Genomic DNA, 15,300 nt, shown 5'->3' with positions numbered 1-15,300 from the left:
TGCTTCATTAGTGAACATGTCTTCCTTGTAAAACAGTACTTTACAGTCCAGTTTCTTTTTAATTTCTGATCAAATGTATCTACACTGAAAAAAATAGATAGCCGAACTGGTTTTGTAACTTTACTAAATAACTAAACTACGGTTATAAGAAAATAAACTTTGCATAAATTTACAAAACTTATTTTGTAGTGTATACCCAGCCACTGAACACTGATAGCCAAACACGGTTTTGTAACATATAACACATAGTTCGCAAGTCCCAATTTTTGTGTAAACAGTAACCAAAATGTTTGTTACAGCTAAGCAAACATTTTTTTCAGTGTAAAAGAGCAATTGACTTAACCCTCGTAATCGATATAATCACATTTTGACAACTTGTTATTTTGATATAGATACCGGGAAAAACCTAACCTCGTAATATAATTAAATAGTCGTATTAAAAAACGAATATTTTCTTAACAGGGACCAATATTTAGTAGTCATAAACGTCAAGCACTTCAAGTAAGGATTTAGTCCTGTTAAAGGTATACTACCAGTTTGAAATTAAGTGACGCTCTATTTACTTAACCAATCGCTAAAAAAATAGACTTTTTCCCTTGCCTACTCTGCTAGCTCAATGATATCAAATATTGTTAGCCTACGCAAAAAAGAACAGTATAAATTATGGTACTTGTGCCGACTTACCGCGCTAATCCCAAGTAATGGGAACAGAGGAAGCGAATGTTGATTACAATGGTTGGTACTTGTGCCAATACTATCTACAACTTGTACCAACAAACTATGACATGATATATAATGATAAGGTATACCTTTGAACCTAAAAAAAACTTACATCGGTACTTGGTGGAACGTATGTGGTATCAGTATCTGCGTCATAGTCATTACTGTTCCCGTCGTCGTCGTCAGCTTGATTTTTTTTAACTGAAAATGAAGGAAAGGAAGTTACCTACATAAATCAAATTTAAATATACGCGTGTGATATAAGATATGTGGCAGACCTCGATGTGGACCCTCGACGGTTGACTGGTTATCCATGACTTCCTGATAATACTGTGTATCTAACTATAATATACAGATTGTAAGGGACAGCGTACTGAAAACTTCAATCGTCAGTCAGTCAGGGCAGTCAATGAAACTGTAAAACTTCCTATATAATCATAATAATATGCAGGGAAAAGAATAAAAATCGTCTTCATACATATTGTTTAGTCCAGTGCGTGATGATATTGTATAGGACCACGAGTCCACGACATAGTCGATACCCCTTCGGCCGCGTACGTAACCGATCGAGAAAAGGAATTGTCCGTTTTAAATTACCGTTATAAATACTATCTATTACTTACACGTAATTGCGTAAATATGTATGTACAGTCAGCATCATAAATATGTATACATTTCGGAACTAAATTCTGGGGAATAAGGTTTAAAATCGTATACACATATATGATGCTGATCGTATACAGTCACCGGTAACATAGTATCTTCCTACTTATGGCCCTATTTTATTTTAATTTTTCAATTGGTAGTCACTGCATTTCCCACTAGAGATGAGTGAAGATGCGGTGCGAGGAATGTGTTTGTTAAGCATTTTTAGGGTTCCGTAGTCAACTAGGAACCCTTATAGTTTCGCCATGTCCGTATTACTGTCCGCGGCCTAGCTCAGTGATCGTTAATTCGTTCGTTCGATCGTTAATAAAAAGAAAGTTGAAATTTGGTATGAGTATGGAAATTAATCACGCCGACAAAGTGATGAATACAAAAACTGGAAAAATGTTTTTGGATACCTCCCGTACCTACACATGATAAAGGGTGCCTGAATTAGAATTTGTATTATTTTTTTCGCTTCAACCCTATTGTGTGGGGTCGTGGATAGGTATTTCAAAATTAAATTTATAAAACAAATTTTGGATAAAATGAATAGATTCGTAAATAATAATAGGTCTGAAAGTAAAAAACATGCGAGGCTTAATAATAACTCTCAATGAAAACTACATATTGAATAGAATCGGTTGAGCCGTTTTTGAGTTAGGACTAGGATTGGTGCCTTTTCGAAAGTATGTAATGGCAGTGAAGAAATGTAGAAGGGTGGCATAGCAGATTAAACCGATATCTTGGCCGAATTTAAGTAAGCCCACTCTTCCTAGCTGCTTTACTAAATATATTGAGTAGAGAGTCTATATAGATCTTATACTTTATATTTAATGGTTAACTTATGCCTAAAAATTAAACACAATTAGGTACAAAATTTTATCGTTTCTTTTATTTACTTATTCTGATTTAACACCAATAAATAAGTAAGTAGTCCGATTCGTTTTTATGCAAATCGAAGGGGAATTATTTTGATTCAGTCACATACACATGAAAAAACTGTTTTAATCATTTCCATGAATAATTTCATGATACTTACAATGTCCTGCACATGTTCTCTATCAAAATTTGTTAAATTGTCTTCCGCATTAGCCACTTCTAACCAATTTTGGTCAGGGCGGAGATGGTAACTGCACGCTTTTGTGCCAGGCGATATATACAAATTGTGAATGTAAAGTATTCGAGCTTTGAATAGATTGGGTATGTCTTGTGTTAGATTCAGACATCCGCCGAAGATGCAGGAATTACTTTCTGGCGTCCTTTTTATCATCCCGATACCTTCCAGTGACGAGTCAGGTTCTTAAAAATAAATAAAAAACATGTTATTTTATTTCAATTGAATTTTGAAATTTGATCATAACTGTAACTTGAAATGACAGTTCAATGTCAATTGGGCCAGAGTCGGTGGGACAGTTATTAACAGTGATCGATTTGGGTTTAATATGTAAGGACCGTATTTTATACATTTATAGGCAAGATATGTCGGGTTAGGTTCGTAAGTAGAATCATGTTATGAGGTCTTAATTGCAGCATGCCTTAATTTTTTTTTTATAATGACATAGGTCGCGTTTTATAACGCTACTAGATGTAGGTACCCGCGGCTAAGCTTACATACAGACTCTCGAAAAACATAACCCTCCTTCGGCAGTCGGGTAAAAAGAGAGGCAAACAGCATTTTAATCATGAGTTTTCAGTTCGAGGCGGACTACTAGTATAAATATTGTTTCATTACTGTTTGGTAGATAAAAAAAAAATAGTAGACAACTCGCCGCTTTTCTACCACTTCGACCTTTTTTTTTGGAGGATACGCTCTAGTGGTTTTAGTATCGGTACGTTCTGCAGACGTTGCCGTTTTGCTACTGGGACATTTTGTTATTTGGGCGTTATACAAACAAAACTTTAAAGAACTAATTCCAATCTCCAACCCAGGCATTCTCGGTACTATTAAGACAATTTACAAAATTAGGCATTATGCAACCAAAACTTGATGAAACTATGTTGGTTAATTTGGTTTTGCTTACATTGTCCTGAAATGTAGGCCTTACGACCCTAATCTGATAAGTCCCGTAAACGGGCGGGAGGACGGTACGGGTCGTGATAAGAAAATTCATTCCTCCTATGCAGCTGGTTACTAACCATTTGATGAACAAAATGCGTGTCGTATCACGCATAATGGAGGGTTCCGTACCTTCAATGGACTAAGAAAAAAACTAATATCAAAAGGTCGTATCTGCCTAAGAAATATTTTTTTGGAGATAACTCAAAAAAACTTAACCAATAAGGTTCAAAATCATTTTCGTTGAATTTAACAAAGATGTACATATATTCTCAATTTTTATGTTCATTTTTTGGTTCTCTGGTTCGAAAGTTACAGAGGGGGCACACTTTATAAGACTTTTGGGGCATATTATTTCAAAATACCTATCGAATGATTTGCCACATGTTGATATTTGGCACTGACAATTAGTTAAGTACATATATGGAGTGCCCCCGTAAAAATACTTTTTCTGCAATTTTACTTTCAGCACTCAAAAATTTCATCAATATTTCCTTTATAGTTTATGCCTGAGACATAGGGACGGACACACGGACATGACGAAACTATAAGGGTTCCGTTTTTACCATTTTGGCTACGGAACCCTAAAAACTCCTTGTTCCAAAACGGTAGGTATCGTACGAAGATATTTTTTTTATCTTCGTTACCAGTTACAAAAGATCGGTTACGTACGCGGCCAAAGGGTCCTATATATCGAAGCAAATATTTCTATAGATGTTATTTGACTTATTTGCCTAGACTAGGTGTTGCTGTTGGTGTCATAAGTCATAATCTCTGATTTCCCTAATACAAATCGTTTAGTAAGCTATATGCAATAGGAGTGATGACACACATTAAAATTTGAAACAAAATTTAGCAAAGTGTAAATTAAAAAAATGGTTATTTAAAGTACAAGCTTGAAAAAAAACAATGATACTATTCGATTTCTCACACTTTCCTGTAAAATAAACTGTACAGCAACTATGTACGTACAGTCAACCAATTTGATTCCTAGGCCACTCTAGCACCTTGTCACAATAGCTAGTTTTGTAGTGCATAGTAACGTTTATACGTATCCATGGGCAACTGTCATTGCGACAAGGTTCTACAGTGGCCTACATCTACAAATTAAATTGGTTGACCGTACCTACACAATTATAATTGCCGTCCGATTTATTTCGGAATCAAAATCGCAATTTCATTATTTTCCCATACTTAAAAAAAGGCCGGCTACCTAAAGGGTGACGTCACAGTTTAGTATCATTTTGCTAGAAGATTTTGAGTGTCAATTCTGACTTTTTTGTTACTTTAACAAAATTGGCCACATACCTAAATTTGGGGTCAATTGAAAAATACAATAAAATAAACAAATATGCCAAAATATTATTAAAGAAATTCGTTTTCACTGAAATATATGAAATTGATATATATTTTAAGTAAAAATGAATGTAAATAAGAAGTTATAAATTGACAACGAAAAAAATGGTTGTTCTTTAAAAGTGCGTGATGCGAAGCAATGAAGGTAAATGGGCTTGTTTACATTATTTCAAATTTCTATCGACTCCGAATATATACATTTAATCATCACAACAAAACGAATCGATTGATACCAGACATTAAAAAATCATCATTGTTATTATTTACGAAAATTATTTACTCACCATTATCCATTATTAGTCTCGTTCTGGTAGACATCTTACAAGTTACCTTGCGTCTGTTCACAAATGACGCAGCAGCACAAATAAAATTTGGCGTTCAAACAAGCTTCAAACTCTTGGTACACGAATTAAAAACAAACGATCATCGCATTCCAAGCCAAACTCTTAGGAGATAACAATGGCAAGGTCACGATATCCAGGGCGCAACTTGATCGGTACCGTAGCGAAGTAAAAATTACATATATACACGTCACAAATATACACCGCGACGCCAGCTCCTCTTGTAACGTGCGGAGTTTCGCGAAACTAAAGAATTCAGCGGAATGTTTCCCAGTGGCGATCTCGCTTCCATGCCAATATTTTGCTACACGACATTGCATGATCACTTACGTCCACTGACGAAAAATCAAGGTAGGTCAATATTGCGTCCGTATACTAGACGCAACAAGTCAGTCGGACGCAGTATGATGTGTAAAAATCGCTATGTTGGACGCAAGACGACAGCCAAGATTTATATATATATATATATATCCTCCTCATCGTTTTCGATGACGACGACCTAAACATTATGGATGTTGTCTTGCGTGAGTCCTAATGTGCCTGGCCAGGCCGAACTTGCTCTTAAATACTATATTGCACGCGTGACAATAAAGTTGACCAGCTGCGTGCGTGTGGAGTATGATTATCTCTTAATAATTAATTAGAACGAGATGCGGGGCTCTGGTTTGACTTCTCACGTGGACACACTTTTTGGCCAGTGTACTCTATCCACCTTATTATGTGCGTCCGTGACTTTACCGCATTCAAATCACTTGACACTTTTTGCAGCAATCTGAATCTTGACAGATGACGTTTCTTGACGGTTTTGAACGAATACCATAGACTAAAACTGCTTTTTATCGATTTCACGGGTAGACAAAGCGATAATGATAAATATGGCACGTTGTCTAGCTTTTAGACGACCAGACGTTCGTGATAGTAGAGAACGAACCGATACGGAGCGTATGCAACTTGGCTACGCCTCCTGGTCATCGCCCTCACCATTGTTGGTATAGTTGGTTTGGTGGAGTCCCACGTATTGGAAAACTCGAAGGATTAAGATGAGGTCTGTTTATTCGCACAGTTAGTTCTATACCTGCCCCATCAGTTATTACTTGATAATACTCATTCCCCAACCATGATTGCTTCATCTGTGTCTGACGCTTAACACGTGTTCACGTCTTCTCCATAGTAGTAGCAGTACTAGTCGACTCTGCAATGAACTCCATCTCGAACACTATCATTTCACCGTTGCTACATAAAGGTAAATTAACTACCGTGGTAGTAGTTGTACCACGCTTACCCATTCGCAACATTTTGATACACCATCTTGCTTCATAACAAACACTTTCTTTATATTCCACGCTGTACTAGCATACGAAGGAAAGTAATAATCTTCTTTGCTGGTAATAGTAACATTTTTTTTATCCGTGTTCATAGGCGATTGTAATTGTAACAAGACCACTAACGGTATATAATTAGAAATAAACATAATGTAATGTAATGTAGACAGTGTTAACTCCACTAGGTTTTAAAGCGAACTGTGAACAGTACCCCTAGTGTAAGTTTTATCGACATCATAACGTGACGAACGCGTTTGCGTTAAGTGTCATTTTGTATAGGATTTTGAGTTTCCAAAACGTCCCGCTTGGCGCGCTCTTTCTAAATCACATACAAAATGAGACTAAACGCAAACGCGTACGTCACGTTTCGAAATCGAATTTATTTACACTAGGGGTACTGAATCCTATCTGAAACTAGATTCTCACAAAGGATGTTGTTCAGATTACCAACCAACATACTGTTTTTTACCGTTTATAAAGCCGTATTTTCAAACAATTTCATAGGCTATCGCATTTATTCATATACAATTGACATAGAACCTAGACCCGCCGTCCACACATATCCTCTTTTAGATAAACATTAATAACATCCTTCCAACAAATGTAAACTATAAAATAGATGAAAAATGCTATGATTTCTTAATTACCACGTTAAAATATTATTTTGCCGTTGGGAAACTCTTATCAAAGTTCACACCCATAGCAAACATACGCAATCACCCACCACAACGATAAAATTCAACAGCACTAAAAACATCCATTTACATGAGCCAAGAGCCTCAGCACATTTCATGAATACCAAGATAAAATCGCATTTTGCAGTTGGTAACCCAACCAACAATTTAGTCGTATAATCAGTACCGTAAACCGAGGTTACTTTGATCAATTTTAAAGTTTGATACCATTTTGTGACGATCCTAATACACGTAAAAATATGAAACTTATAGTTTTTACAAAAAAAAATTAAAAAACCGGCCAAGAGCATGTCGGGCCACGCTCAGTGTAGGGTTCCGTAGTTACTCTTCCGTCACAATAAGCTAAACTGGAGCTTGAAGTATAGTAAATTGTTAACCAAGGGATGAAACGCTACCTTTCACCTGAGTTAAACAAATAGGCAAATTTGCATAATCAGTACCTAATTAAAATAAGGCTTTTTACTATGAAGGGAAAACTTTTTGCGATAACTCAAAAACAGCTAAACTGATCATGTCCGCTATAGTTTTCATTTAATGTTTTTCTTAAGGTCTACTTCCACGATTTTTTTCATATTTTTTGGACCTATGGTTCAAAAGTTAGAGGGGGGGGGGACACATTTATTTTTTCTTTCGGAGCGATTATCTCCGAATATATTCACTTTATCAAAAAATGTTTCTTGAAAACCCCTATTAGTTTTGAAAGACCTTTCCAACGATACCCCACACTCTAGGGTTGAAGCGAAAAAAAAATTTCACCCCCACTTTACGTGTAGGGGAGGTACCCTAAAAAAAATTAAATTTTTAGATTTTATTGTACGACTTTGTCGGCTTTATTGATTTATATATTCATGCCAAATTTCAGCTTTCTAGCACTAACGACCACGGAGCAAAGCCTCGGACAGACAGACAGACAGACAGACAGACAGACAGACAGACAGACAGACAGACAGACAGACGGACATGGCGAAACTATAAGGGTTCCGTTTTATGCCATTTGGCTACGGAACCCTAACAACGCGATCAAAGTTACATTGAGAATGGGGTTACTTTGAAACCACTACTTTTTTTAATGACAATCTAAAGTAAACCCGCTAAAAAGCCCGTAAAAAATTAAAAAATTAAAATCGGTTAAGTACTTTTTAAGTTATAATTTTTTTTATGTGTTGGGGTTACTTTGATAACAAATCAAACGATACAATTTAATAACTTTAAGCGCTTTATTAGATTCATTGCTAGAAACAAACTTAGGAACTTTAGTTATACAGGTATAAAAGTACCTTCACCTTTAAATACTTACCTTTTAATCACAGACATAATCAGCCTTTTTAGGGTTCCGTAGCCAAATGGCATAAAACGGAACCCTTATAGTTTCGCCATGTCCGTCTGTCTGTCTGTCTGTCTGTCTGTCTGTCTGTCTGTCTGTCTGTCTGTCTGTCCGAGGCTTTGCTCCGTGGTCGTTAGTGCTAGAAAGCTGAAATTTGGCATGGATATATAAATCAATAAAGCCGAGAAAGTCGTACAATAAAATCTAAAAATTTAATTTTTTTTAGGGTACCTCCCCTACACGTAAAGTGAAGGTGAATTTTTTTTTTCGCTTCAACCCTAGAGTGTGGGGTATCGTTGGAAAGGTCTTTCAAAACTAATAGGGGGTTTCAAGAAACATTTTGTGATAAAGTGAATATATTCGGAGATAATCGCTCCGAAAGAAAAAAAAAATGTGTCCCCCCCCCCTCTAACTTTTGAACCATAGGTCCAAAAAATATGAAAAAAATCGTGGAAGTAGAGCTTAAGAAAGACATTAAATGAAAACTATAGCGGACATGATCAGTTTAGCTGTTTTTGAGTTATCGCAAAAAGTTTTCCCTTCATAGTAAAAAGACTTATTTTAATTAGGTACTGATTATGCAAATTTGCCTATTTGTTTAACTCAGGTGAAAGGTACCGTTTCATCCCTTGGTTAACAATTTACTATACTTTAAGCTCGAGTTTAGCTTATTGTGACGGAAGAGTAACTACGGAACCCTACACTGAGCGTGGCCCGACATGCTCTTGGCCGGTTTTTTTTATTAAAAATCAACTTATAAAAAAATTACGTAAAAATGTAGCTGTGTAAGTAACACGTTCGATTAATCTCAGATATAATCAGCCTTTCTTAAAAATCTATTTATAACAAAATAACATAAAAAATTCAGCTTCTTTAGTGTAAGTAACACCACACACACACACGTTCGATTAATCTGAAGAAGAATAGAGATTAGGTACAATCAAAATTAACAACTTAAGATTGCTTTATAAACTCTCAATGAACTACATTTCTAAAATGTCGATATCGTAATGAAATTCAACACTTTCGACATCTTCATCAGACTTAATTAATTTTGGTCGTGGCAAAAATGCTATTATATCATTCTCATCAATTTCTGATATGTCTCCTCTTACTCTTTTAAACTTTTTTTTGGTTTGCCACGACTTGAATCCTTCTACTACCAAAGGAGTTATTTCTATAATACGGCAAACATACTTATAAATCTTTTTCATTCGGGAGGTATAAAATTTAGCCAAAAGAAATCGCCCCAATGAAATTTCTGACTCAACATCTTCTCTTGATGCAGGCTCATCACAATCCAGACTATCTTCTGTTACTGTAGATATATCCATTGGTTCCACTGTCGAGGCAATATCATGGGGCTCATTTGAATTATTATCATCAATTCGTGGTGAATTCTGATGTTCAATATTTTCTTCTCTATTTTGTACTTGTGTCGTTGATTCCGCTGTTGCAGCACTTGCACCTGGAGCTAAATTTATACGTGTTCTTCTCCTGGTAGCTGAACTGGCACCATCAAACCTTTGGCTACGTAAATAATCAGTCAGCACGTTTTCAACATTCTCAGCAGCTTTCTCAATTGATTCGGGATTAGTCTGTGAAGGTAGCCGTTTCATAACTGCTTCCCGATTAAAAGGATGTATGCCGGTGGCTTTAAAACTGCTCATGAGGTTTCGCTTAATTGAGGAATTAACATCAGAAAATGCCGCATTAGGTTTAGGAACTACAGAGTCCTATCCCACCCTCGTTGAGCTCTGGCAACCTTACTCACCAGCAGGAACACAACACTATGAGTAGGGTCTAGTGTTATTTGGCTGCGATTTTCTGTAAGGTGGAAATAGCATAGTAGCATTTGTCAATAAAATATGAAGTAAACTGTTTTTTGAATTCATGTATGTCAAGTAATTTAATACGGTCTGGAATTTGATTAAATATTATCCTGCCTGCCTGCCTGCTGCCGCCTGTTGTTTACCTCTTCTTTATGTGTTGTATTATTTGTACTGTTTCTGTATTGAGGTGTGCAATAAAGTATATTTGTATTGTATTGTATCGGTGCCATACCCAAGATGCTATTTTTCATCAGCGCCGTATTGCAACACTGCAGAGTTTCCAGATTCTGAGTATATTGTTGGCATGTAGGAAATGTCCGGCCTTGCGAAACGCTGCTGAATAAGTTTAGGTTGGTTTTGACAAATATAGCTACTTCAAGTATGTATAATGATGCCAGTGTTAATATTTTAAGTCACTTGAAGAATGGTACACAGCTCTCTCTGAAATTTAGTCCGCACATTGATCGTACACAACGCTTTTGTGCTTTGAAGGCTGTTTCTTTATGAACTGCACTTTATGTAAGGCATTTGAGGACAGAGGATAGTTTCTCCGTAGAAGACTATGTTAACAAGATAATGACAGCGGCACACAAATTAAGAAACATAAAATTTCAATTTTATGAAGAATGGCTTTGGGAGGAGAAGGGGCTGTCGTGCGGTGTTCCGCAAGGATCTGTCCTAGGACCAGTCCTGTGGAACATTGGGTACGACTGGGCGCTGAGGGGGGCTAACTTTATATCGTATAACCCCCAAATGCCAAAGTGATCCAATGAGCGTGAGCCATCCATTCATCGGTTGAGAATAATAGTCCAAACACCCATTTACATCCATCGTCAGGATGTAAATGGGTGTTCCGAATCAAAGAAGAACCAACTGGTCAGCATTACAAATCACGCCTGTGAGCTAAAGGATTTGCACAGACAGCAGGTATTACCAAACAAGAAACCTTCGCACCAACTGTAAGGTATGATTCAATTCGGTTATTACTCTCTGTGGCTGTTCAACAAAATCTCAAGATGGTCCAACTAGATGTCAAGACAGCCTTTGCCTATGGTGAGCTTGAAGAGACACCACACACACAAAACACAGACACAAAAAGTTGAACGAAGGTGGCACAGATAGAAAAATAGAAGAGGTAATTACAAGCTGTGACAAGGAATCCAGCATGTAACAATTACCACTAGCAAGGGCGAATGGGCAGGCAGAACGAACTCACCGCATTATGATCCCAATGCTAACGAAGCTATGCATACTCGTAGAAGACCAGTCTACTTGGTACAATTAAGCATGTCGGACGAGTACAGAGAGCTATAAACAGCACTTACCAAGTGAGTATAGATACTTCACCATTCCAGCTGTTGACTGGCACTAAGATGAAGTGCAAGGAGGATGTAGAGATATACAACCAACCACACCTATACCTTTTACAACAAGAAACCATATCCCAATTTGATGCAGAAAGAGAAAGACTTAAGACAGATAGCTAAAGAACAGATTCAGAAGATTCAAGAAGTAAATAGAAAAAGTTTCAATAAGAAGAGGAAACAGAGCTCCAAGTACGAGGTAGGCGATCTTGTCGCGATAAAGAGGGCACAGTTCGGCCCAGGGCTTAAGCTTAAGCCAAAGTTCCTCGGACCTTTAAGGTGACCAAGGTGAAGCGCAACGACCGGTATGACGTGGAGAAGTTGTACAGCGACACAGAGGGGCCCAACAAGACAGCCACGTCTGCGGACTTCATGAAGAGATGGCCTGAGGAGGACTGCGAGTGATACAGGTAGTAGTCCGCGCTTTTTCTCTTATTCCTCGGTTGGCAAATGTTATGTTTAGTGTAAACGATGGACCCTATGCATATAGACTTGGTCTCATGTAAGAAATTCCTGGTTCCTAAATGTTAAGTTAAAATGCATATTTTACTATGTTGTCTGGTTCAATTTTAAAGGCAGCTAAAATGTTAAGAGTTATAAAATGTTTTTATGCTGTCAGCTGTTTTCATATGTTTAGGATGTACAACTAGAGATAAAATTATTAACAGTGTTTTCTACATTTCATTGTATGTTCAATGTGCCATAATGATATATTGCTCAATTTCCTTAGATGTGCAATTTACAGTAGATGTGCTTAAATTCATAGTAACTTTTTATATGAGAGCATGGCACTTGGCTGATGTAAAATAGAGTTAAGATACTTATCATGTACTTACCTTGACAATGTTGAATGAACGATGTGCAGATGAATGAACGTGTGAAGTATATCTGAGGGCAGATAATGATGCGCAGGACAGCCGAGAATGTAGGAAGACGATAGCGTGAAACGGAACGTAAGGGAGAGAGAAGGTTGACAGGACGGGCGAAAGGGACGGGGAGAACGATTTGAATGGTGAGCGAGTGAACGTGTGTTAAAGCTGTTAAATATTCTTTAAAATTAGTTTCTGCGCTTTAAATAAAAAACAGCAAGTGCTATTTTGGTTTTTATTCAGAGGCCTATCAAAATCCCACATAAATGAACTATCATTCAATATTTACCCGATTTTATGATGTATCCTTTTGGTTGGAAGGTCAGATGGCCGTCACTTTCGTACAAAGTATAATAGGTTGCCAAGCAGAACTCCAGCTTCCTAAATCCTTGACGCGAAAATATTATCTAGTCGGTTTTAAAACGTAAAGAAATTAAATAAAACTGTACTTACGATGTAAATTTACTGATGGGATAGCTGACTGCTTTAAACGTCTTCCAGATATCTTGTGTTTGGGATCAAGATGTTCGTCACAGACCCTTTTATTCTTGTATATTTTCATACAATCAGTTTCTTTAAGTTTTTTTCCAATGACTGATACCCAAGCAGCAAACAAATCAGGGCGTTTCTCGGGATGAGGGAAGCGATGTGCGGGTACACCAAGTGTGACTGAAACGTAATAAAAACATGGTATATCCTTAGAAAGTATTGGAAGAAAAACTTTTATAACTTAACTGATATTATGTTATGTGGCGTGGTACTTTTTGACGATTTTGTTAGGTAACTAGATACTTACAAATATAAAAATTGTAAATGAAAATAACTTACCTAAAGGATCACAGCCAAAAACACACTATTTTTTCGTAATTTCACTCATATTGAAACAGCAGGCAAAACTTAACAAGAACTGGGATTCAACACTTACAAACGAAAACAAATTAACAAGAACTTTTGCAATACCACGAGAAAATTTCCACAACCGCATAAACAGCACGGCGGCGTAAGCCAGAGTTTACAAAAATTTGAATTTTGACACATGACAAAAAAACGGCTGCCTATCTTGGTGGTTTTGTACTCTAGCTATCCGCTGGAGGCGCTGCCGGCCATGAAAAATGTTGCCTGTTTTAAGTGCCCCTGCTTATCTTGTCAATTGATTGTTGATTATTTACTGTAAATGTGTGTATATTAAAATAATACTAATTTAACAGTAGAATCATTATTCATTAGTTTCATAACAATTTCAGAAGAATATAAAAAATGTCGTACCTAGTATGAAATAAAAAAATTATGTAATTTGTTCGGAGCAAGACATTTGTTTTCTAATAAAATGGTAAGTGGGTATTATTTTTAATAAGAATTCTTTGCCTTTAATGTTCGGCTAGTAAATATTAATATCAAAAAATGTTTAAACGCAATAATTATTCAGTTTTGGCTGCCAAGTAGTCTCAAGGAGTAAATACGTAACGATAATTACTAAACAGTACTATATAGACCCTTCTCTTCCATGTGTTAAATAAGTGTACGCAATACATTGCTGCTCGAAAAAAAATTATTACCTTGCAATATTATTGAATATTGTACGAGTATGTACACCCCACACTGGATCCATAGTATACTTAATCTATGACAGCTCACTAGCGTAGGCTACTATATAAGGCCCTTAAAGCCCTCCTGATTTTCATAAGCTCATCGACAGCCGCTCCGAGAACACGTCCCTCCAGACCAACACTGTGACCAAGCTCCTCCAAAGCAAATACCGCCGATATCAACGTCGACTTTCTATGTAAGTATCCAGTATTTAAATTAATTATTTTATGCATTTTTATGTACTCCTGCGCATTCCGTTCAGGGATGGAGCACCTCTTTAATGACTGAGTTTAATATTTTATTTCTTTTCATTTACAGCTACTGTATCCGTGACTCCCAAAGCTCTGCAAAATGAACAGTCTGCTGGTCTTGATGACTTTGGTCCTGATGGCGGACGCGAGGTCAGAACCTACGCCGGAGTTGCTCTGCCAGCCAAAAGACGGGAGTATATTATTTCTACAAACTCATATTAACGTCCAAGTTTCTTATTAGTGTTGCAACTTCTGAGCAAAGAGTTTAGCGTCTGACCCAACCCTTAGGAACGTCTTGTAAAAGCTTCAACGAAATTAATGTCAATTTTTCTATTTCCAGTTCACCGATCCCACCAGGTCCCGCTGCAGATTCGAACTACAGGAAGGAGACCACCACGTCGTCAAGAAATCACGGGCCTTGGGGACCCGAATTGGATTTGGCAGTGGCCCAGACCCCAATACATACTGGAACTTTTAAACTTCCTAAATAACCTGACACTGTTTAAGATGTCGGTTGTAATTACTCTGTAAACCATGCGGTTTATAAGTTTGCTTATTGTAATGCTTGTTTTTTTTTTCACTTTTCTAAATAAAAATTATATTGTGCAATACTTCTTGGTTTTATTAACATAGGATGAGCTGACGCGACACCGCGTCTAGTAGGTATCCCAACCCACGTATATACCTGGATGAGCTTAGGTCACGATCAGTCCGCTAGCAGGCTGCATGTGCATTGAATGTGCATCGGACTGACGTGCAGTTGAAGGCATCACGCTCCAACTTGTGCAACAGTTACTGCACTCTAATGGGTCCAGCGTAACGGATTAGGAGCTACCCTCGAGCTTTAACTTTGAAGTCATAGGCCGTAGTGGGCTCTTGTGTCGCGCTGACCGTATCGGTAGCCCGATGGTGCGGCCAAGACACGAAGTACCTGG

General features: G+C 37.2%; 1 long non-coding RNA gene and 1 pseudogene across 1 annotated transcript; both read left to right on the top strand.

Moving 5' to 3' along the window:
• Positions 1-11,500: 11,500 nt before the first annotated feature.
• On the top strand, positions 11,501-12,753 carry LOC133524782 (uncharacterized; annotated as a pseudogene).
• A 458-nt stretch (positions 12,754-13,211) lies between these two features.
• On the top strand, positions 13,212-14,976 carry LOC133524783 (uncharacterized). The gene is made up of 2 exons (XR_009800441.1): positions 13,212-14,310; positions 14,706-14,976. It is a non-coding gene; the product is annotated as an uncharacterized LOC133524783 (long non-coding RNA).
• The last annotated feature ends 324 nt before the right edge of the window (positions 14,977-15,300 follow it).

Source organism: Cydia pomonella, chromosome 14 (genome assembly GCF_033807575.1).
Source record: "Cydia pomonella isolate Wapato2018A chromosome 14, ilCydPomo1, whole genome shotgun sequence".
Taxonomy (NCBI): domain Eukaryota; kingdom Metazoa; phylum Arthropoda; class Insecta; order Lepidoptera; family Tortricidae; genus Cydia; species Cydia pomonella.
This window is presented reverse-complemented; position numbering and strand designations above follow the sequence as displayed.